General features: G+C 40.3%; 1 long non-coding RNA gene across 1 annotated transcript in view; it reads left to right on the top strand.

Annotated features, from left to right (window-relative positions):
- The first annotated feature begins 418 nt into the window (after positions 1-418).
- LOC127483293 (uncharacterized) overlaps positions 419-24,876 on the top strand; it is a 37,145-nt gene continuing 12,687 nt past the window's right edge. Inside the window, exons 1-2 of the long non-coding RNA XR_011384805.1 lie at positions 419-523; positions 20,915-20,985. This is a non-coding gene — a long non-coding RNA (uncharacterized lncRNA). The remainder of the gene's footprint in view (positions 524-20,914; positions 20,986-24,876) is intronic.

The following is a 24,876-nucleotide window of genomic DNA, read 5'->3' as shown; positions in this document are numbered from 1 at the left end:
GATTGTATGGAAACAGCCACATTCATTCCATTTTATACTTACATTATATCTTCTAAACAACAATGAGATATCTGAAATTAAAAATCTAACTTAAAACTGAGCACTTTAAGCTATGATAAATCTATCTTCCAAGTCAAGCCTGCCAGCTCCCTTTCCAACCAGATGATGTTCTTGGAGGCAGGACACCTGTGACACTCTCAAAAGACATAATGAATATCCCTTCCTATAGTGCTGAGTTTCATTTTCTCTCTAGCTGCCTTGTTTCTTTCCTTGTTATTTCAAATAATAAACTCTTACATGGGATTTGTTTTAAGCAAGAATGGTAAGAATCAGGAATAATTAGACACATAGACACTGGCATGATGTCATAAAAGAAGAAGTTCTATTCACATAGCGCTAGAAATAGGAAGTACAACACTTCATGTAGGGCCAACAGAGAGCCATCATGGGCCATCATGCGCAATCACAAGGCAGAGACAAGAGCTTATACAGTGTTTTCCATAGGAAGGAACTAGTGACAAGGGTAAGCGGCCTTAGAATTTCTAGTTGACATAATTACAGTGGCTTTTTGGCCTATGATTGTACCTACTTGTCTGATACCTATCTGTGGGGCAACTGGGGCACTGAGGGAGTGATCTAGAATGTAGGAGCCCAGGGGGTCTAATAAAGGAAGTGACTGAGGATATGGGATCTGGACTGATGGGTTTGCATGCAAATATTACCCTTTCAGGACAGTTCTTTTTCCATTGTTATGAACAATCACATATATGTAGGAGCAATGCTCTTAAGAATTCAGAAATACTCTTAAGAATTCAGAGCATTAAATATAGCACGTATATAATACTGTTCTGATGTCTTTCCTTGCCCAGCATGAATCAATCCAGTCACATTCTGTACTTGCACCATTTAAAAATATATTTCCTGAGGAGGCGGAGCCAAGATGACAGAATAGTGAGGGCGCACACCGATAGTCTGGGAAAAGATAGTTTAATAAAAGTGGAGTTACTGTAGTCTCAGGAAAAGGCTCAGGAAAAAATTGCAGAGGAAACTCTTCCAGATCTAGTGGATGTGATATGGAGGACCTACAGGGAGAGCAAGGTCGCCCACCATGTGGGAGCCCAGCTGCAGAGTCTGCACCAGCGCTGGAAGGGGAGGTGAGACAAAAACCTCAGTAACCCGAGACATTGGTGGGGAAAGGCAGAAAGAGCCTAGAGGGAACGAGGCCTGAAGCCCCGCTGGGGAAAGTTCACCAGGCTGACTGGAGGAGAGAAAAAAAACTAATAAATAAGAGGAACCAGCATGGACACTAGCATCTCTCTCCACTCACCTTACAAAGCTGAGCAAGACAAAGAGCAGGCGCCATTTTGGACATACGTAAAGCGGCGCCCACCATTAGCCAAGCAGAAAAACCTGACTCTAGTGGGGAGAAATAAAGGAGGTTAGGACCTAGTGAAAGTGTGGAGCTAATGAACTGAGACTGTGAAAATCTGAGGGGGGGGGGGGGCGAGAGAACTCACCAGGTACACAAACTCGGTAACCTTGGCAACCTGGTGAGAAACTGCGGGGAAATTTGAGACCACACTGAGGACTGCATAAACTCTTTGTGTGGTCCCAAAGGTAGAGCAGACGAATACCCACAGGGGCCAGATTTCATACATCAACTACCCTCAATTCCACTCAGCTGTGTGAAATTACTTCACTTCTGAGTTAAAAAAAAAAAAAAGAGAGAGAGAGAGGGAGAGAGCGAGAGAACAATCTGGGTGAGTCACCTTTGGCACACCCTTAACCCTGAAGAACCAAAGAGAGCTCTCTGGCCACACCCATCACAGCCTCTAAAGATCCATCAAAAGCAGACAGTCCACTTAATCTAGAGTCATAGTATAATGCGAAAAAATCACCACAGCAAAGAAACCAAAGAATATCTCCACAATGCCAAACAACAAATGCAAAAACCGAGGTAACAACAACAAGGAAGTCACTGATGCCCCCAAATGAAAAAGACACTCAATTCAAGATTATGAAGATGATGAGCTAGAAGAAATGCAAGAAGTGGATCTCAAAAAATTGATAAGAACATTAAGAAGTTCTTAAAAACAAATTCTTGATCTACAGAAATCCTTAATGGACAAGATAGAAAATCTCTCTCACGAAAATGAAATATTAAGGAGGAAACAAAATGAAATGAAACAACTAGTAGAACATGAAACTGTGATAGTGACGAGAAATCATAATGAAATGAAGAATTCAATAGATAAAGTGACAAACATATTAGAGAGCCTTACAAACAGAATGGGTGAAGCAGAAGAGAGAATATCAGACTTTGAAGACACAGAACAGGAAAGGATACAGTCAAACCAAAGAAAAGAAGAGGAAATTAGAAATCTAAAACATATTGTCGGGAATCTTCAGGATACTATTAAAAAACCCAACATTCGGTTGTAGGAGTTCCTGAAGGCATGGAAAGGGAGAAAGGAATATAAGGCCTTTTTAGTGAGCTACTAGTAGAAAATTTCCCAGGTTTGGAGAAGGACAGAGACATCCTAGTACAGGAAGCTCATAGAACCCCTAATAAACATGACCAAAAGAGATCCTCACCACGACATGTTGTAATTAAACTCACCACAGTGAAACATAAAGAAAAGATCCTACAATGTGCAAGAGAGAAACGTCAGATTACTCTCAGAGGATCTCCAATTAGACTCACAGCTGACTTCTCATCAGAAACCCTCCAAGCTAGGAGGGAATGGCGAGATATAGCCCAGGTACTAAGAGAGAAAAACTGCCAGCCCAGAATGTTATATCCTTCAAAGCTCTCATTTGTGAATGAAGGTGAAATAAAGACCTTTCATAGCAAACAGAAATTGAAAGACTTTGTGGCCACTCGTCCAGCCCTGCAAAAAATGCTTAAAGATGTGTTACACACAGAAACACAGAAACACAGCCATCAATATGAAAGAAGGTAAAGGAAGAAAACCTACCAGTAAACAATCATAGGAAGCTCAAATCATATACTAGAAAATATCTTTGGGAAAATGGCAGGGCAAAGTCAATACTTATCAGTAGTCACATTGAACGTTAATGGACTCAACTCTATAGTTAAAAGGCACAGACTGGCTCAGTGGATTAAGGAACAAAACCCATCTATTTGCTGCCTAAAGAAAGACATCTTTCCAACAAAGATACATACAGACTGAAAGTGAAAGGCTGGAAAAAGATATTCCATGCCAACAGAAATAAAAAATAAGCAGGTGTAGCCATATTACTATCAGACAAAATAAACTTTAACACAAAAACTGTTAAGAGAGACAAAGAGGGACACTATATAATGATTAAGGGTTCAATTCAACAGGAAGATGTAACTATTATAAATGTATATGCACCTAATTACAGCACACCGGTTTATTTAAAAGGTATGTTAAGGGACTTAAAGGGAGACTTAGATTCCAATACAATAGTACTGGGGGACTTCAATACTCCACTCTCAGAAATAGATCAACAGGACAGAAGATCAACAAGGAAACAGCAGATTTAATCAACACTATTGCCCAAATGGATCTAACAGATATCTACAGAACTTTCAATCCTACATTTAAAGATTTTACATTCTTTTCAGGAGTGCATGGAACCTTCTCTAGGATGGACCACATACTAGGCCATACAGTAAGTCTCAGCAAATTTAAAAGAATTAGAATCATAACATGCAACTTCTCAGACCACAGTGGAATGAAGTTGGAAATTAGCAACTCAGAAATCCCTAGAGAGTATGCAAACACACAGAGACTGAACAACATGCTCCTGAATGAACAATGGGTCATAGAAGAAATCAAAAGAGAAACTCTCTGGAAGTAAATGAGGATAACAACATAGCATATCAAAACTTATGGGATATGGCAAAAGCAGTGTTGAGATGAAAGTTTATAGCAATAGGTGCCTACATCAAGAAATTGGAAAGGCACCAAAGAGATGAGCTTTCAATTCATCTCAATGATCTAGAAAATCTGCAGCAAACCAGAACCAAATCTAGTAGGAGAAGAGAAATAATTAAAATCAGAGAAGAAATCAACAGGATTGAATCCAAAGAAAAATTACAAAAATCAGCCAAATGAGGAGCTGGTTTTTGAAAAAAATAAACAGATCATCCCATTAGCCCAACCAACTAAAAAAAAGAAGAGAAAAGACCCAAATCAATAAAATCAGAGATGAAAAAGGAAACATAACAACAGACACCACAGAAATAAAAAGAATCATCAGAAATTACCACAAGGACTTGTATGCCAGCAAACAGGGAAATCTATCAGAAATGGATAGATTCCTGGACACATGCAATCTACATAAATTGAACCAGGAAGACATAGAAAACCTAAACAGACCCATAACTGAGACAGAAATTGAAACAGTAATAAAGGCCCTCCCAACAAAGAAAAGCCCAGGACCAGATGGATTCACTGCTGAATTCTACCAGACATTCAAAGAACAATTCCAATTCTTCTCAAACTATTCAGAACAATCGAAAAAGAGGGAATCCTCCCAAATTCTTTCTATGAAACCAGCATCACCGTAATTCCTAAGCCAGAAAAAGATGCAGCATTGAAAGAAAGTTACAGACCAATATCCCTAATGAACATAGACGGAATAATCCTCAATAAAATTCTTGCCAATAGACTACAACAGCACATCAGAAAAATCATCCACCCAGACCAAGTGGGATTCATCCTTGGAAGGCAGGGATGCTTCAGTGTTCGCAAATCAATCAACGTGATACACCACATTAACAAACTGCAGGAGAAAAACCATAGGATTATCTCAATAGACGCCGAGAATGCATTTGATAAAATACAACACCCTTTCATGATGAAAACTCTAAGCAAATTGGGTATAGAAGGAACATTCCTCAATATAATCAAAGCAATTTATGAAAAACCCATGGCAAGCATCCTATTGAATGGGGAAAAGTTGGAAGCATTTCCACTGAGATCTGGTACCAGACAGGGATGCCCAATCTCACCACTACTATTCAATATAGTTCTGGAAGTTTTAGGCAGAGCCATCAGGCAAGAAAAAGAAATCAAAGGCGTAAAAATTGGGAAGGAGGAAGTCAAACTATCCCTCTTTGCAGATGATATGATTCTTTATTAAGAGGATCCAAAGAACTCTACTAAGAGACTATTGGAACTCATAGAAGGGTTTGGCAAAGTGGCAGGATATAAAATCAATGCACAAAAATCAACAGCCTTTGTATACACAGGAAATGCCACAGCTGAGAAAGAACTGCTAAGATCCATCCCACTCACAATATCTACAAAAACAATCAAATAACTTGGAATAAACTTAACCAATGACGTTAAAGATCTCTATGATGAGAATTATAAAACCTTAAAGAAAGAAATAGAAGAGGATACGAAAAAATGGAAAAATCTTCCATGCTCATGGATTGGAAGAATCAACATCACCAATATGTCCATTCTCCCAAAAGCAATTTACAGATTCAATGCGATACCAATCAAGATACCAAAGACATTCTTCTCAGATCTAGAAAAAATGATGCTGAAATTCATATGGAGACACAGGAGACCTCGAATAGCTAAAGCAATTTTGGACAACAAAAACAAAGCCAGAGGCATCACAATACCAGATTTCATTTCATACTACAAGGCAGTTGTTATCAAAACAGCATGGTACTGGTACAGAAATAGATGGATAGAAAATGGAACAGAAGAGAAACACCAGAAATTAATCCAAACATCTACAGCCAACTTATATTTGACAAGGATGTAAAACCAATCCCTGGAGTAAGGACAGTCTATTCAATAAATGGTGCTGGAAAAACTGGATTTCCACATGCAGAAGCATGAAGCAAGATCCCTTCCTTACCCCTTACACAAAAATCCACTCAACGTGGATTAAAGACCTAAATCTATGACCCAACACCATCAAGTTATTAGAGAACATTGGAGAAACTCTGCAAGATATAGGCACCAGCAAAGACTTCCTAGAAAAGACCCTGGAGGCGCAGGCAGTCAAAGCCAAAATTAACTATTGGGATTGCATCAAATTCAGAAGTTTCTGTACTTCAAAAGAAACAGGAGAGTGAAGAGGTAACCGACAGAACGTGAAAAAGTATTCGAAAACTATGCCAGAGATAAAGGATTAATAACCAGAATCTGGCCGGCGCCGTGGCTCACTAGGCTAATCCTCCGCCTAGCGGCGCCGGCACACCGGGTTCTAGTCCTGGTTGGGGTGCCGGATTCTGTCCCGGTTGCCCCTCTTCCAGGCCAGCTCTCTGCTGTGGCCAGGGAGTGCAGTGGAGGATGGCCCAAGTCCTTGGGCCCTGCACCCCATGGGAGACCAGGAAAAGCACCTGGTTCCTGGCTCCTGCCATCAGATCAGCGCAGTGCGCCGGCCGCAGCGTGCTGGCCGCGGCAGCCATTGGAGGGTGAACCAACGGCAAAAGGAAGACCTTTCTCTCTGTCTCTCTCTCTCTCACTGTCCACTCTGCCTGTCAAAAAAAAAAATAACCAGAATCTACAAAGAGATCAAGAAACTCCACAACAACGAAACAAACAACCCACTTAAGAAATGGGCCAGCCGGCGCCAAGGCTCAAAAGGCTAATCCTCCACCTAGCGGCGCAGGCACACCAGGTTCTATTCCCGGTCAGTGTGCCGGATTCTGTCCCAGTTGCCTCTCTTCCAGGCCAGCTCTCTGCTGTGACCCAGGAGTGCAGTGGAAGATAGCCCAATGCTTGGGCCCTGCAGTCCATGGGAAACCAGGAGAAGCACCTGGCTCCTGCCTTTGGATCAGCACAGTGCGCCGGCCGCAGTGCACTGGCCAAGGCAGCCATTGGAGGGTGAATCATCGGCAAAAGGAAGACCTTTCTGTCTCTCTCTCTCTCTCTCTCTCTCACTGTCCTCCCTGCCTGTCAAAAAAAAAAAAAAAGAAAAAGAGATGGGTCAAGGACCTCAATAGACATTTTTCAAAAGAGGAAATCCAAATGGCCAACAGGCACTTGAAAAAATGTTCAAGATCACTAGATCACTAGCAATCAGGAAAATGCAAATCAAAACCACAATGAGCTTTCACCTCACCCCACTTAGAATGGCTAACATTCAGAAATCTACCAACAACAGATGCTGGCGAGGATGTGGGGAAAAAGGGACACTAATCCACTGTTGGTGGGAATGTAAACTGGTAAAGCCACTATGGAAGTCTGTCTGGAGACTTCTCAGAAACCTGTATATAACCCTACCATTCAACCCAGCCATCCCACTCCTTGGAATTTACCCAAAGGAAATTAAACTGGGAAACAAAAAAACGGTCCACTCCTTAATGTTTATTGCAGCTCAATTCACAATAGTTAAGACCTGGAATCAACCTAAATGCCCATCAACAGTAGACTGGATTAAGAAATTATGGGATATGTACTCTATAGAATACTATACAGCAGTAAAAAACAATGAAACATGGTCATTTGCAACAAAATGGAGGAACCTGGAAAACATTATGCTGAGTGAAATAAGCCAGTCCCAAAGGGACAAATATCATATGTTCTCCCTAATCGGTAACAACTAACTGAGCACCAAAAAGGAAACCTGTTAAAGTGAAATGAACACTATGAGAAATGGTGACTTGATCAGTCCTTGCCCTGAATGTTGATGAACAACTTAATACTTTATCCCTCTTAATATTTTTTTTGTTCTACTTAATACTATTGGTTGAATTCTGTAATTCATACACAGTTACTCCTAATTGTTGAAACTTAACTGAAAAGTGATCGCTGTTAAATATAAGAGTGGGAATAAGAGAGGGAAGAGATGTACAATTTGGGACATGCTCAAGCCAACTTGCCCCAAATGGTAGAGTTAGAAACATACCAGGGGATTCCAATTCAATCCCATCAAGGTGGCATGTACCAATGCCATCTCACTAGTCCAAGTGATCAATTTCTGTTCACAATTGATCATAATGATAGGACTAAGAGCCAAAGGGATCACATATCAAGACTAGTGTCTGCAAATACTAACTGATAGAATAAAAAAGGGAGAGAATGATCCAACATGGGAAGTGAGATACACAGCAGATTCACAGCATGGCAGATGTCCTAAACAGCATTCTGGCCTCAGAATCAGCCCTTAAGGCATGCGGATCTGGCTGAAAAGCCCAGGAGAGTATTTCAGGCATGGAAAGCCAAAACACTCTGGCAAAAAAAAAACAACCTAAATGAAAGATCTCCATGAGTGAGATCCCAGTGGAAAGAAAAGGTCATCAAAGAAGGAGGTACCTTTCTCTGAAGGGAGGAGAGAACTTCCACTTTGACTACGACCTTGTCTAAATATGATCAGAGTTGGTGAACTCCAAAGGCTTCCACAGCCTTGGCAACTCATGACAAGAGCCTAGGGTGATTACTGAGGCCATAAACAAGAGTGTGAATTTGTTAAGTCAACAACAGGAGTCACTGTGCACTTACTCCTCACGTATGATCTCTGTCCTTAATGTGTTGTCCAATGTGAATTAATGCTATAACTAGTACTCAAACAGTATTTTTCACTTTGAGTTTCTATGTGGGTGCAAACTGTTGAAATCTTTACTTAATATATACTGAATTGATCTTCTGTATATAAAGAGAATTGAAAATGAATCTTGATGTGGATGAAAGGGGAGAGGGACCCGGAGAGGGGTGGGTTGCGGGTGGGAGGTACGTTATGTGGGGGGGGAGCCATTGTAATCCATAAGCTGTACTTTGGAAATTTATATTCATTAAATAAAAGTTTAAAAAATATATATTTCCTACAAATGAATCCTCATCTGTTCTTGTGAAGTAGTCCAAACCAGTTTTGCTATATACAATAAAAATGGGTTTATTTATTCTTATTTTTGTAAATATCTATCCCATCTAAAGGTTGTACATCTGCTCACTACCATCTCACTTTGAGGCTACAGTGACAGTAAGTTCATATATCCATAGATATGCTTGTTACATGAATGCAGAAACAACTAAAGGCAGTAGGCAGAGTCAGGAGATCTACTTTGTTATTTTAATGAAGCTTCAACTGTCCTTTCAGTGCTCCAATAATACTTTGTGTAAAAAATTCACCAAAGGGAAGTTACCAATGTCTAAAAGACAGTTTTATCAACAAATAGTGGATTTCAGAAATAAAGAGTCACTTAGGTTAACAGCCAACTGCAGAACTGTTTCTGAATCAACCTCAAGTGCCATTCTGAAAGGCAAAAGATATTAAAAATCCCTGGCTCCCAGTGACCTGTTTATTAAGGGTAATTGAACTGTTTTTACAATATTAGTTCTAGCTATTCCTCATAGCTAGAATACCAATATCTCATTAAGAGAAAAAAAAATCTCACATCAACTGTGCTAATTAACGAAACATGAATTGTTGATCTCCAGAAAATCTAGTCCCACAGCCAAAGGATTGTGGAGTCAATGCCTCTGGATTAGGAAAGAAGCCAGCTGCCCTTGAGGCATATACGCACAGTTAGGGGCACTGGCCTCTCTGAGATTATAGATTGGAATTAATAAATAAACTTATGTACATGTGTGCTATACTAGGCTGCCGTACTTTATAGAAATTATAGACTGCATAGTAACCTTCCAAAAGGAATTCTAGTACCAGGGGCTGATTGTTTTACCATCCTGATTAATTCTTCCATAGCAAAAATTTGGAAGACATATGGGTCAGCCTTAAATAAAAAAAGTACAAGGATTTCACTGGATCCAGCAGTAACAAGTAGAAGAACCTTTGTGGAATAAAACAAAATGAAATGTATGTATAAAAAAAGATTTGCAGATTATCAAGAGTAGAAGAAGTAGAAAATGGAATAAGAACTGGGATCCAGAGCAATAGAGAAGATGAAATCTGAATTCAGAGAAATGCATTTATATTTATAATTTTCTTTGGTAGCATTTCATGAGTGAACTGAAAGCATGGTTTATATATACCATGCTTCTTTTTTATTTTTCATGGGATATTTTTCTGAGTGATAATTTCCTTATGTATCAAATGAGCATCATAACCCATTTTTCAGGGGGATATTAGGGGGATAAGACAATTCTTGGGTGGAATCTGGGAAACTGTCATTTTAATATGCTCCCCAGGTTATTTTGGGCTACATTAAAATTTGAGAAGCATGAAACCAAGGGGCGGGGAAAGAATGCATCTTTATTTGTATAACAGGCTGAAGAAGTCTAATAAGGTATTCAACAACAAAAGCTCCACTTATTCCAGTCCAAGACTTTGTCTCTAGAAAGAATCATATTCTTATAGAATTACTAGGAAAACATACTAGAAAAAGTGCCATTGTATCCAGGGACAAGTTTCCTGGGAATATGTGTCTGTGCTCATATTCTACTTGGCTTTCTGTGATATATTCTAATAAATTAATGAAAGGCAGATTTGGGTAGTCCCTGTTACCTTTATCCCTTTCTTAGCAGACTTTTCCTCCACTAATTCCAGAATGTTATTTGCCCATTAATTTATACTGAAATTTCTATTATTTTCTCATAAGGGAACAAAAGAGTCCGACCAGGTAGACTTTAGTATTTTTCAGTGCTGTATTATGTTTCATGACTAATTTGACATCCCAATGCCATATTGCTATTTTCATTCATAAATACTGGGCAGTCACAGAGTAAAACAAATACCAATGTAAATTAGAGAAAAAATAAGAGAGGAGCCAGCATTGTGGCACAGTCGGTTAAGCTGTCACCATGTATTAAAGTGCCAGTTCAAGTCCTGGCTGGTCTGCCTAGGGAGGTAGTAAAAGATGGTAGCAGTACAAAGACCCCTGTCAGCATGTGACAGAGTGACTGTCTTCTTAAATAACCAAAGCTTCCCTAACTGCTCAATTATTTGTTTTTAAAAAGCCACAGAGTAGTTGTAAAATATAGTAATGATAGTTTGTTCATAACTACAGTGCTCTTTCTGTCCAAGCAGCTGTCAAAGCCTATTTGCCTGAGGGAAACTCCACTTCAGTCTCCCTTAGTGACACAGCCTTAGCTTTCTGGGCATTTAAAGAAAAGAAGTGGATTTGGGAAATGCCAAGCTTCAACTTCCAGCCGTACCACTAGCATCTTTTTGATGTGCCAGCCTTAAGTCCAAGCAACATCAACTGTAGGCTTGAAGAATGCCCCAAATAGTTTACTTCTATACTTTCCCCTGCCTTGCCTGTCTTGTCTGTGGAACTTGTCTGTCTCTCTTTCTGCCACACCCATTTGCACACAGTTGAACAGTTAAATGTCACAGGGAGCTCACTGCTGGAAGACTCCTGTGACAGGGTAAGTGGTTGTAGGCCAAGAACGACTGCACTAGACATCTTGCTGGCCTCAAGATAATGTCCAGTCTCCTATTGGGAATAGACCTGCAGAGACCAAGTCCTCCTTTGCCTTGCTTGCTCTGTGGCCTGCCCCAAGTCCATTTGTTACTCTCTCCTTCTTCTCAATGTTGGGGAATGAGGGGAGGAGTGTTGCATCTGTTTGGCAATTGAGGCCCAACACCCAATCTCAGTCAACCCTATTAAAGCAACAAAGTTTATTAGTAATTACAGTTCACAAGAATCTCGATCTTTTAATTTCAAAATCTGTGATTTTTAAACCCATATTATAGACTGTAGTTTTTATTTGTGATAATGCTTGTACTTAAGCTTTTATAGTTTTTGCTTTTTATAACTGACCAGGGAAACAAAAATTTTATGTGTCACTGGGGAGGGTCTCTTGTGTTCTCTGCTGTCTTAAAATCTGATTGCTAATAAAGAGCTAATGCTTAAAGAATTAAGATTGCCTTTTCTTTATTGGGGAATATTTGAGTGATTACTTATACTTCTGTTAAATCTGATCTACAGTTCTGGCTACAAAGATCTGGGACTCTATTTTGACTAACTATTTTAGAGCTTTGACAGTTTGACAGACTTTTTTTAGATTAAACATTCGAAAGTAAGTCTTTTGAATGTGATTTCCAGTCAGATCCCTGGAGATCTCAAAGAATGTGACTCTCTTCCTGGAGATACAATAGCTATTTAAACCGATTTGGATTGTAGGTTATGATTTCAAACATTATTCTTTATGAAAAAAAATAGAAAATGTAGAGGCTTTTTCAAAATCTTCAATACTTCCCCTGCCCACAATGTTGCCATTGTACCTGGCTCAACCGTTGCTGTTAGTTCCAAAGTGGATCCTTCCCTCACGACCTTACTAGGCATTGCCAGGTTTGGGTATGAACCAAAAATGGTGGGCCAGACAGATGGGGAAAGACTCCTGGGGAGGAGACCTAGAGATGATCAAATTCAGTTTTTGCAATAAAGACTGTTAATTCTTTTAAACTCAGAAAAATCACTGCTTGTTCTTCCCTGGAAAAGAGATCAAACAGGGATACCTACTCTTTCTCTTTGGGAATCAAGTAGGAACAATGGACTCATTGCCCCAGTTTCTCTTCTATTCTCTTCATATGAGAGTTTAATTTTCTATTCTGTGTGATCTCCACTAGGAAGTATCTTCAAAAATTGGTCATAATTTGGCCGGCGCCTTAGCTCACTAGGCTAATCCTCTGCGTGCAGCGCCTGCACCCCAGGTTCTAGTCCTGGTTGGAGTGCTGGATTCTGTCCCGGTTGCTCCTCTTCCAGTCCATCTCTCTGCTGTGGCCCTGGAAGGCAGTGGAGGATGGTCCAAGTGCTTGTCCCTTGCACCCACATGGGAGATCAGGAGGAAGCACCTGGCTCCTGGCTTTGGATAGGCGCAGCGCACCGGCCATAGCGGCCTCTTGGGTGGTGAACCAATGGAAGGAAGACCTTTCTCTCTGTCTCTCTTTCTCACTGTCTAATTCTGCCTGTCAAAAAAAAAATGGTCATAATTTGATCCCTGGCCTTAAGGAAGGGATGGCTAATCTTTTTTTCTGTAAAACTGAATAGGCTACAGTATAAATTAGAGAACCAAGAATCACAGCCAGAAAGTGGAAGCTTAAATTATAATACCATATTACAGCTACATATATTCTGTCATGAATATAGTAAGTGGATGGAAGTCCTTTATAAACAGGATTTTATAGCAATGAGAAAATCATTAACTATGAGACTTGTAAGCTAGACTCAGCCATCCTAGGCTTACTTAACCAGCTACTGACAACATACTTGAAAGCACAGCCAGGAGACCTGCCATTGCAAGAAAATTTCTCACAAGAACTAAAAATCCCCCAGGACATGAAGGACCCCAGGGATCTGATGTTAACATGACCCTTCCATACTACCCCTTCCTGATATGTGTCCTGCCACACCAAGCCACCCTTACTTAGAGACCTGGTATATGGCTTGAAGCATAGAAACCATTGGAATGTACCCTCTTCAGGAGACAGCAGGACCAAATGGGGCTGTCAAAATACAAGTTCCATTTTCAATTCAGGATTAAACCAAATTAAAGAAAAGATGGCAAGTTTTACTGATGACCTTAAAAAATTTAGACAGGTGGTATAAAGTGATCTGTATGCTTGAGGTTACCTAGTAGGACTCCTCATGGGAGTAATCTTAAACCACAGAGAAAGACAAATAGTGGTAGGACATGCCCATGACTACATAAACACTGCATAGACAAAATAAAAACTACCCGGTTTAAAATATTATTCTACCAAGACTTGGTCCTAATTGGAATGATAATATTTCAGCTGGATTATGTTTCAGGGATCATATGATGAATTATATTCTGGCAGAATTGCTTGCCAGCAAAATGTGGCCAATAAATTTAAACAAAGTAAGAACCATAGAACAGGAATCCAGGGAAAATCCAACAGCTTTTGTAGAGAGGTTTAAAGAGGGCCTTACAAAATATGCCAATATACACCTGACTCCCCCGTAGAGGACATAGTAGTAATGCATTTATGTCTAGCTCAATATGCCCACGCTATTAAAAGAAAACTTCCATAATTGGAGCTGTAATAGAGTGCCTTCATAACTGACGACCTAAATGCCGCCTCCATAGGCTGTTATAACTGACCAGGAGGAAAAAGAAAGGACTAGGCAGAAGGAGCAACAGAAAGATAGGCATCAGGCCCCAGAGTTAGCTGGATTCCACAATGACCTGCCATCAGGAATGCCTGATAACACCAACACACACTTAAATAGCAACTATCTTTGATGCTTGAAGCCAGGGCATTGAGCAAATAACTGTCCCAACAAAAGTCATCCACAAAAAAGCTCTGTCTGCTCTGTTGAAAACACAGCCACTGAAAACCAGGCAATTCCCAGGGATTGAAGACTTCCAAGTAGGAACTACAAACCCTGTTGGCCCTAAGTTGAAGAAGCCCTTTGCTCCTATTGACTCTGAAATCTACTATCACTGTTGAGAGGATGGAGGCTAGGGTAACCCTTGACACTGCAGGTAGGACCATAAGCTTTCCCTTATAAAGGAGTCATCTACTTTACCTAGTCTCCTAGTTGGGACAGTTCTCTCCCTAGTCCAGCCAAGTAATTGGAGTCAACAGGGTGCCTTCAATTGAGAGGATTATATACTCCTTGTATTATCTATGTGGCTAGACCATATTTTTCAACCAGTTTATGTTAATGACTTCATGTCCCACATCCCTGATGGAAGACACATTGTAGGTAAATTAGCAACCAGGTAACTTTCTTCTCACATGAGGACAGTCATTGTCATTATACCAGACTTTCTAGTACTCCATATGAAGAAACAGATATAAAGGTCAACCCACAGGTCTGGGCCTCAGATGTACCTGCTTCTGCCTTTAAAGCTCATCAGACTATCATTACGCTTAAAGCACCAATTGTTTTCCCAGTTAAAACAATACCCTAAAAAGAAGCAATACAAGGACTTTAGTTCACAGTTTTTTCCTACATGTGGTATTGACGCCCTGCAATTTCTCTTTTAATGCAACCATTCCACCAATAAAAAAGAAAAATGGGCAGTACAGATTTGTTTACAATTTGTGGGCCATTAATGAAGCAGTGACAGCCATCTACCCCATCATGCCTAACTCCTGAACAATCAGGTGAAATACCATTAGGTACCCGAAAGTACAATGTTAGACCTTAAGGATACGTTCTTTTTCATCCTTATTGACTATATGTGTTTGAGTAAGTTAGCAAACGGCAAAAACAATATATAAACTGGACAGGGCTACCACAAGAATTCAGACAGCCCTCACCTATTTGGGAAGACTCTTGTAGAAGCCCTGAAGTATCTAGGTCTTGAGGGGGTTGGAAATATAACCCAGTATGTAGATTATTTGCTTGTCTGTTCCCCCCAGGAGAGTCCAATATTGGGCACTTCCTGGCAGAGTAGTTACTGAGTGTTCAAAGTAAAAGCACAACTGGTATGGCAATAGGTAGACTATTGAGGGCTCATCCTCATCCTTGGGAAATGGAGACTGTCCCCAGAGAATATACAGACCATATATCAAATTTCTTTTTTTTTTTTTGACAGGCAGAGTGGACAGTGAGAGAGAGAGAGACAGAGAGAAAGGTCTTCCTTTGCTGTTGGTTCACCCCCCAATGGCTGCTGCGGCCAGCGCGCTGCAGCCAGCGCACCGCACTGATCAGAAGCCAGGAGCCAGGTGCTTCTCCTGGTTTCCTATGCGGGTGCAGGGCCCAAGCACTTGGGCCATCCTCCACTGCACTCCTGGGCCACAGCAGAGAGCTGGACTGGAAGAGGAGCAACCAGGACAGAATCTGGTGCCCCAACCGGGACTAGAACCCGGTGTGCCGTGCCGCAGGCAGAGGATTAGCCTAGTGAGCTGTGGCACAGGCCATACATCAAATTTCTATTCCAGCAACCTTAAGACATCTCTGGACATGTCTTGGACTATTAAGATAGCCTGATTGCAGGCTATCAATCCCTAGGTATGGGGAAACAGCATGGTCTCTATACCAGCTACTCAGGAGTAAGCCAGAACAAGCTCTCCTTCTGTGGGAAAGAGAGAAAAACATAGTCTTAATCCAGTTAAAAGTTGTTCTGTGCTAGGTTTATTAAACCCAGTTAAATCTTTTCAGTATATGTCACCAAGAAGCAAGAGCTAGCATTAGGAGTATTAACTAAGGACTTAAGACCTGTTGAGCAGCCTTTTGTATACTTCTCTAAAGCTCTGGGCATGGTTGCTCAGGGATGGCCTACTGGTTGTGGACAACAGTGGCTGCTACCTTATTAACAGTCAAGGCCTCCAAGATTACACTAGAACAAGAAATTGTCCTCTATATTTTACACCAAATAAATTCCCTACTAAAATAAAAGGGTTATCATTGGCTGATGGACACCGCAACACTAAAATACTAGGTCCTCCTCCTCTTAGAACATCATCAAATAAAAATAACATACTATTCTACCTTAAATCAAGCTACCCTAATGCCAATCCCAGGAAATAATAGTCCCCTTTATTATTATACAGAAGCTATTAATCTGGGTTATGCTAGCAGAAGGGACCTAAAAGACCAATCCTGACCAATGAAAATGAGATATAGTTAGCAAGCAGGAGCAGTTTTATGAGATGGGATCTGATTTTTAGGATATGCAGTAGTCACACTATGAAAATTATGGAAACATGACTCTTCCCCCAGGAACTTTGGATCAGTTAACAGAATTGGTCACCTTTAATCAGGACACTAGAACTAGGCAAGGATAAATGATTCACAGAGTTCATATACACATTAATTCATGAATACATGGATTCCCAGCATGCCTCTTTGATCTTACGTGCTCATGTGTCTGTCTGGAGACAGAAGGGATACCTGGTGACCTAAGATACTCCCATTAAGTATGGGCCTCAAATTCTCAACCCCCTTGATGTGGAAATCTTCCCAGCGAGTTTGCAGTTACATACTGCAAGATGCCATCAAAAGGAATCAAATGACAACGTTTTAGGTAACTCTTTCACAGACTCTGGAAAAGAAGGCTGCCAAAATCTCTGGCTGTGTGTTTAGGTCCTGTAATCTGAACAGTGCCAAGGAAAAACCCTCCTGATATGTCACTGCCCCTCTCGCGGAGGAATGACACTAAACCCTGCCCTGTTCTTTTGTCTGCTCGGCCCTTCCCGGGTTTGCTGCTGGTCCTTCCCGGGTTGGCTGCCGATCCTTCCACATCCGTGGAGGGGCGGCTCCCCCTGCCACTTTCCCCACTTCTGCGGGGGAGCGGCACACCGCCGGCCGGCTCTCTCGGGGGCTGCTCAGATGTTATCCGGATGTTCCTGGTGCATGTTGTCTCTCTCCTCCTTTATAGTCCTCTTCCACCAATCCCAACTCTGCTACCCACACGCTGAGCACACTGCTCTCCTCCAATCAGGAGCAAGATCAGCTCCTGCAGCTCATCAGTCAAATTGGTGAGAGGCAGCTGTGTAGAAGTTGTTTACTCCTCTCCCAGCGCCATATTGTGGGAGAGCAGATGCATAGAATAAGTCTTAATTCCAGTAACTTAGTCTAGTCCAAGTTGCTCCCCACACTGATGCACCCTGGAAGAAGAACAGGGACATGTGAAAACAATACGAGGGTGGTATTAGGAAGAGGAGATAACATACCTTTCTAGGCATTATAATATGAGGATTATACAAGTCATGTCATTTTGGGAGACAAACTCAAGGAACTACATGGTAAATTGTTTTCTGGAAAAGGCCTGACAAAAACTACCTGAAGAATCTGCCAAAATTGCACTCTGTGCACTGTAAATAATTCTGTCATCCCGGCTTCCACCCTTAATTAAACCCATGCAGGGGAAGAGAATTTACACTGGAGAAGATTGGCAAACAGATTTCACACAAACGCTGCTCTGTCAAAGCAATAAATACCTGCTCATTCTCATTAATAAAAAAGCCTTCCCAACTAGGACTGAAAAGGGCTCTGGAAGAAACCAAAATATACTTAAGGGAAGTTATCCCTGCTTTGGCCTCCCAGGATCACTACAATGTGACAACCTGCCTGTTTCATTGTCCAGATTTCAAAAGGGATTTGTAAGGCTTTAAGGGTAGGCTGATATCTTTACTTGGTTTGGAGACCTCAGTCTTCTGGTAAAGTGCAAAGGGCCAACCATACTTTAATGAAAAACACAAGAAAACATAGCCAGGAAAAAAAATTGGCTTTTAGTTCTTTCAGTTGCCCTGCTCAGAATTTGGACAGTGCCCATCTCCCAGATTTCCCAAACCCCCTTGGAGGCTCCCAATGGAAGGCCCTTCCTCCATTTAGACAAACTAATAGATATAGAAACAAATAATACTGTTAAATACTTCATTTCTTTAGCTCAACTTCAAATGGCAGTCCAAGACCTTGGACTTCAAACAGACAAAGATGTCAGCCTGTCTCACTTAATATGGACCTGAATGTCTCATTCTAATTAAAATCTGGAATTATGACTCTCCCAAATCCCAACTGACTCCTATAAGGAAAGGACTGTACCCCATCTCAATTTCTACACCTACAGCAATAAGGTGCCTGGCATCCCAAGCTGGATCCACCATACCAGGATAAAGCCATACTGCTCTGAAGACCAATAGAGTCTAGGGCAAACGGGGCTTGGGCAACAGAACTCCTAGAGGACTGATACCTAATTTAAAAGGAGCCCATTTAAGTAAAATGCCCTTCCACCTTCTTCCTTTCCCTGTTCTGCTAATATGCTGCCTACCCGCACTCCTAGCTAACACCTTCCCCTGTATCTAGCCACTTCAGGCTGCAATTCATTTAGTAGCTAATTCTTCCTATAGCCACTCTTGTTTAATTTGTTTAGAAGGATGGGGCTCATTCAGAGAAGTATCACTAATCTCTCTGAGAGAATAGACTCAGAGACAGTGGTTCATGCATTATTCAACCCTTTTAAGGTAACAGGGCTTGTGAGCATTAGCCAGCAAAGACAACCTCTCATATCCTGTTATGGGGCCGATTTATATTAAGATCAACCTGAAGCTTATAGCCCTCAAATGCCTCCATCCATTTGAGTTTTCCCAGGCACATCTTGTAGGATCACTAAATGACTCTTTCTGTGACTTCCTTCCTGGTCACCACACACACTACTGACTGAGCAATATCCCTTAAACCTCCCTTCTTCACTTCTTGTCCATTATCTCCATCTGGGCACTTCAGCTCAGTTATGCTGGGGGTTTTGCCAGGGGAAGCCCCTCCTGTCATGTGGACACCTAGCTTTGATGGCCAACTCATATTGGGGCAGTGCATGGGTACATAATTTCTCCTTCATTCATTAAGATGACAGACCAGCTCAAACTTTCATTGAAACCACCTGGGATGTAATGTTCTGGGAAGACTTCAGTAATAATACTTCCCACAACAACACCCTTTGCTTTAGTCCTCCAGCTGCCGTGTTCTTTGTTGTCACATTCTCTGGAAATACACCTTTAACTGGAAAGCCCAATTTAATATACAACACATGTTAGAATGTCTTCTTCCCACTACATCAGAAGTGTACTTTTTGGAAATTCTACCTACCAATGCTTACCCACGAATTGGACAGGGCTCTGTACATTGGCTTGTCTTATCTACTGTTTCTGTTGCCAATGTCTTGACTCCTATTATCAATCTCCTCAGACACTTTTCAAGCCTCTCCTCTCCTACTCCCTCTCCTGATGGAAACTAATACCATGGCAGGAGTAGCAAAGGTCACAGGAACAACTGGGGCAGTTTAAGAATCAAGCTCTTTGTTAACATCTCCACCAAGTTAGCTGGATTTAACACCCAGAGCAGCCTTCCTCTTCACCCTCCAAACCAAAATCAACTCTTCAGCTGTGGTGATCCTTCATAACAGGCAGGGTTTAGATATGCTACCTACTGCTCAAGGGGGCATCTGTGCCATTCATCAAGACAGTTTTGGGGCCAAAACACACAGGTGCAACACCACATGGAAGTTTCTTGGACAAGGCCAGACACTTCCAGGACTGAGCTGAACAGGGTTGGAATTTTTGGCTTAATGTCTGTTTGTGGAGATCCTGTTAGTGCCCTTCCTCTGCCCTATAACTTCCACATGCTTACTATTTCTTTTTGCACCATGCTTCATTAACGTCCTCATTCATTCTGTCTCTTAACAGAAGACAAACTGTCCAGCTCCAGATGGTCATAAGGCAAGGTTTCCAGACCATTGCCTTAAACAATATGGCCAGTCCTCTAGACATCAAAGGGCAATCTTTTCCCAGGCCATCCCCAAACACCATAAAAAGGAGAGAAGGAGAATGCCTACAAACAGCTCCACACTCCTATGTTAACTGGAACAAGTTTCAGAAGACAGATCTCCTCCAAGGCTACCTCCCTAAGATTTACTTCTCTTCAGAGGAGGATGTTAGGGAAGGAGTCAGATGTGAGCCCATTTATTTTTGTGAGAAAACAAACAAAATCTGGAAGTTTCTATAGTTAGATAATTGCAGAGGCCTAGATGTCTTGAAAGCAGCTTGATATTTGCGATATTTGTAAATAAAAAATCTTGCTCCATATCATTTTAGTTGAGGCCCCACTCCCAGGAATCTTCCTATCCCTGTCTGGTAACATTCATTATACAGGAAATTCTGAACCTGGAAATCCCTCTGTATAATAATGTCCTAGGGGAGATTGAACGACTGGGATGCTTTCTGCCTCATAACATCCCAGAGAGGGGAGACCAGGAAGGAGAGAAACTGTAGAAATATATTCACCCCAAACTCAGCAAAACCCCAATCTATGCACGGGTGGGCGACTTGATTTTCTGCAGTGCTGCCCACCTGGTCTGTCAGGTGTATGTCTTCATTGAACATTGCTGGCTTGCTTATCTTCAATATCTACCTGTTGTATGAATTATTTTCTTCTGAAGACACAAGAAACACTGTTCCAGCACGACAGGTTATGCTCTCTGCAGCTGGTTTGCTTTGCCAAGAAAGATTAGGGCTATCCTGTCAGCTTTGGAAATCTATTTGTCTCAGGGAAATTCCTTTTTACTCTCCCTTGGTGATGCAGCCATAGCCTTCTTCATCTAAGGAAGAAAAATGGATTTCAGAAGCACCAAGCTTCAACTTCCAGCTGTACAGGTAACATTTCTATAAAGGAATTTCTCACTGGATTATTTTTATATGGTGACATTTATAGATGCATAATTATATATATATATATATATATACCCTCCTTGAAGTCTCAACGCTACCTCATTATTTTGACAATAATATTTCAAGTGTTCTTACTTGTGACTTTTACTTGCCATATCTTTGTCTTGATTGTGGTATCAAAGTGTAACTTGGGAAGTATTCTTTGCTCTTCTCTTTATTATGACAATTTTTCAACTGTTGTATTTACTTGTAAACCTCCACCAAAAACATTTTGCAAACATTTAGAAAGGAAAATTTTCCTCAATTCTGATTAGACTATAGGATAATACCCCAAATGTAAGAAATATAAAATAAATACATTAATTTTAATATTAGCATGATCTATTGTAAAAATATAATTTTAAGACCAGATTGACCAACAGGTGTGTTATAAAAAAAGAAGGCTATGAACTGAGAAGTTATTTAGATGAATTTTCTTTTTAGTCACAGAACTAAACTCTATGGGAACAGAAGAAAGGTAACTTGAGAAATGATAATTATAGGATAATAGATGACAATCTAAGTAATTAAAACCAAATATGTACAAAATTAAGATGTGAGTTTCAGAGGCAGTAAAATACAGTACTCAAATCTGTGACAAAGCATTTTATCAAGGCTCTCCATAACAGATGCTGCCCTGAAAGTTTTTAAATACGGTCTGTTATGTCTATTTTGTTCTAAGTTCTAGGCATAAAGGAGAATAACTTTGATTTATAGAGAATGCTGGCAGAATTTTCATTATGTGGAATTTAATTCAGGAAAATGTATCAAATCTGATGGACCAAATGACTCTAAGGGTTAGTTGTAGGATGCATTACATGAATAACTTTAATTGTGATTTATAAGTATCATAAAATATTTCATAACTATTTTCATTTACTTCTGTTTTCTTCATTCATTGTGGTTATATAGGCAGCATATGAGGTCAAAATGAGTCAAGAGTTTCATAGATGATTTGATGTTTAATACAACAACTGTACAATATCAGGAAAATAAACAGAAGGTGAAATCATAAGTATATTCATAATTAAAGGCATACTGCAGGAAACTGACTTCAGAAATATATCACAGGATATTGTATCATTCTCTGAATCATGGGATAGCAATCTTTTGTTTATGAAATTGTCCTTTCTCAACCTTCATCTCCTTTGGGATTTCCCTTCTAGACGATGGTAGCACTGCAAGAATTATCTCTATTTGCAAGCTTCTTATGCTTCAAACAGCTCATAGTAGCCAGTCGTTGCAATCTGATTATCATTTAACACTGGGCTAAGTAATACTTCGCATAATATTACAAAAAATAAAATAAATCTGTCAGTTAGATGTTATTATCTCCATTTTACACTAAGAGGAATAGTCCTTGAGAAGTTAAGGATCTTGTGTAAAGTCATATGGCTAGGGGATTCTAGAAATGGAATTAAATCCAATGTCTGTCTTATTCCAAAGCCCTGTTTATTAGACAGAAATAGAGAGAAATCTGCTTATTAGGCAGAAATCTGTATTTTGTTGTGAATTTTTATGAGGCCAAAGGGCTTAGACTTTCACCACAGAATTCTCAGTGAAAGTAGCTATTCGTGTAACATGCAAAAATAAATTACAGGAGTTGAAAAAGTCACTCACTCTTCCAATCCAGTTCTGAAAACTTGCCCTATACCTTGAAAATACTGCATAAACATCCCTTAAATACTTCATATTGATGTTTGGCAGTATTAATGTAGAGGTCGTTAAGACTTATTTGTATTTTCAGCTTGTGTTTAGAATGATGAAGCTTCACAATTTATATTCTGTTACAATGATTCAAAACTCGTTATACTTGTGAATCAAACGGATAAGTTTCAACACACACACACACACACACACACACACCCCAACACATACTCCCGGTACTCAGCCAAAATCAATTCAATCACTGAATTTCAGTGTGAAGTCCAGCCAAAAATATTTTTTAAGATATTACCTTAATGACTCTATAGCTGAGAACCACTCTTACAAAAAGCTGACTGCTTCCTCATACTCTCATACGCAAAGACATTAATCTGCCACATCTATCTGAAAATTAGACACTAATATGTCACATTGGACACAAGATAAAAATATCAGAATCCGTAGTTTCCATCTTTTACAGAGGAGAAGCAGAAATTAAATCTTAGTTAACAAAGTGAGGCATCCTTTCTTTAGTATCTACCAATTCACTTGCACTACATAAACCTTAAGCAACACTGAAAGGTGAATACCAGTTATTCGCACTCTACAGATGGAAAGGAGAGGCACAATGAGATGAAGTAGTGTTCAATGTTACAAAGCTCACAAATAATGGAGCTTGGGGCCAGTTCCAGACAGTTTACATACCAAACTCGCTGCCAACATAGCTACACTGTTTCAACGGACTTTTTAGAGGATCCCTTGAGATAAAGCCGTGCTTTTCAAAAACCTACTGATGCTTGGCTCCTATATTTCACTTTCTTATTTCACTTGAACGAGGTACTACCCAAGCTTCTGAATTTTTCAAAGCTTCTCAGATGATTTTAATGTTCGAGGTTTGGAACTGGATGATAAAAATATTAGAATAGAATGTGACCTGTAGTAGGGGGGCAATACATGTTATCCCTATCAATATTTCACTATAATAGAAAATCATTTATATTAAAAACAATGATTATTAGTATGTCCTCATAAAATTTTCCCTATAGAAACTGATCTGAAGACAAAACAGACGAATTTTTTTAACAAGAAAAAGTACGACATAAATAAAATGAAGGTCAACAATAAGATAAATGGTGTATGTCTATAATATTTTCCATTAAAAGCAATTTTAAAAATTATTTCTGTTAAAAAGAAATGCAAAGGGTGCTAGCACTGTGGTTGGTACAGTGGTTTAAGCCACTGCTTATGAGGGCCACTTTCTATATCACATAGGTTAGAGTCCCGGCTACTCTAGTTCCAATCCACTTTCCTGCTGATGCACCTGGGATGGCAGGGGAAATGGCTGAAATACTTGGGCCTCTGCCACACACGTGGAGAAACCAGGAAGAAGTTCCTGGCTCCTGGCAGTGGCCTGGCACACATCTGGCTGTTACAGAATCTCCCTCAACATCTCTCCCTCTCCATTTCCTTTCTCTTCTATTTTACCTTCACTTCCCAGTCTCCCTGTCCTTTTTCTGTCCTCCTGCTCTTCAAATAAATAAGTAAATAATAAGTTTTAAAAACCAATACATATAAAAAGAAACCTGATTGTTTAAAGAGCAAATGCATACAATGTTATAGACCTGAAACTGTGCTTTTAGTTGAGTTTTATTGGATTTTTCTATCCTATATGAGTTGAAGACAGTCCTTTTTGATGCCACCATTTAGTTGGTTAGACAAGGCGCAAAGCCTAAATAGTTAATAGGACTACAACCAATTTTCCTCATAGTTCTTATTTGTCATGAACTTTTGAAATTTCTTATGGTGATTACTTTTTTATGACATTAACAAAAGAAAATTGATATTCAATGAACATAGGCAAAGCTTAGCAGTTTCCTACCCTTATTATTTTACCCTTAATTTTTTTTTTACCCTTAATATTTTTTTTCTGACAGGCAGAGTGGACAGTGAGAGAGAGAGATAGATAAAAAGGTCTTTCTTTGCCGTTGGTTTACCCTCCAATGGCTGCCACAGCTGGCACGCTGCGGCCGGCGCACTGCGCTGATCCGATGGCAGGAGCCAGGTGCTTGTCCTGGTCTCCCATGGGGTGCAGGGCCCAAGCACTTGGGCCATCCTCCACTGCACTCCCGGGCCACAGCAGAGAGCTGGCCCGGAAGAGGGGCATCCAGGACAGAATCCGGCACCCCGACCTGG

This window comes from Oryctolagus cuniculus, chromosome 1 (genome assembly GCF_964237555.1).
Source record: "Oryctolagus cuniculus chromosome 1, mOryCun1.1, whole genome shotgun sequence".
NCBI lineage: Eukaryota > Metazoa > Chordata > Mammalia > Lagomorpha > Leporidae > Oryctolagus > Oryctolagus cuniculus.
Note: the sequence above shows the minus strand (reverse complement) of the source record. Positions and strands in the feature narration are given on the sequence as shown.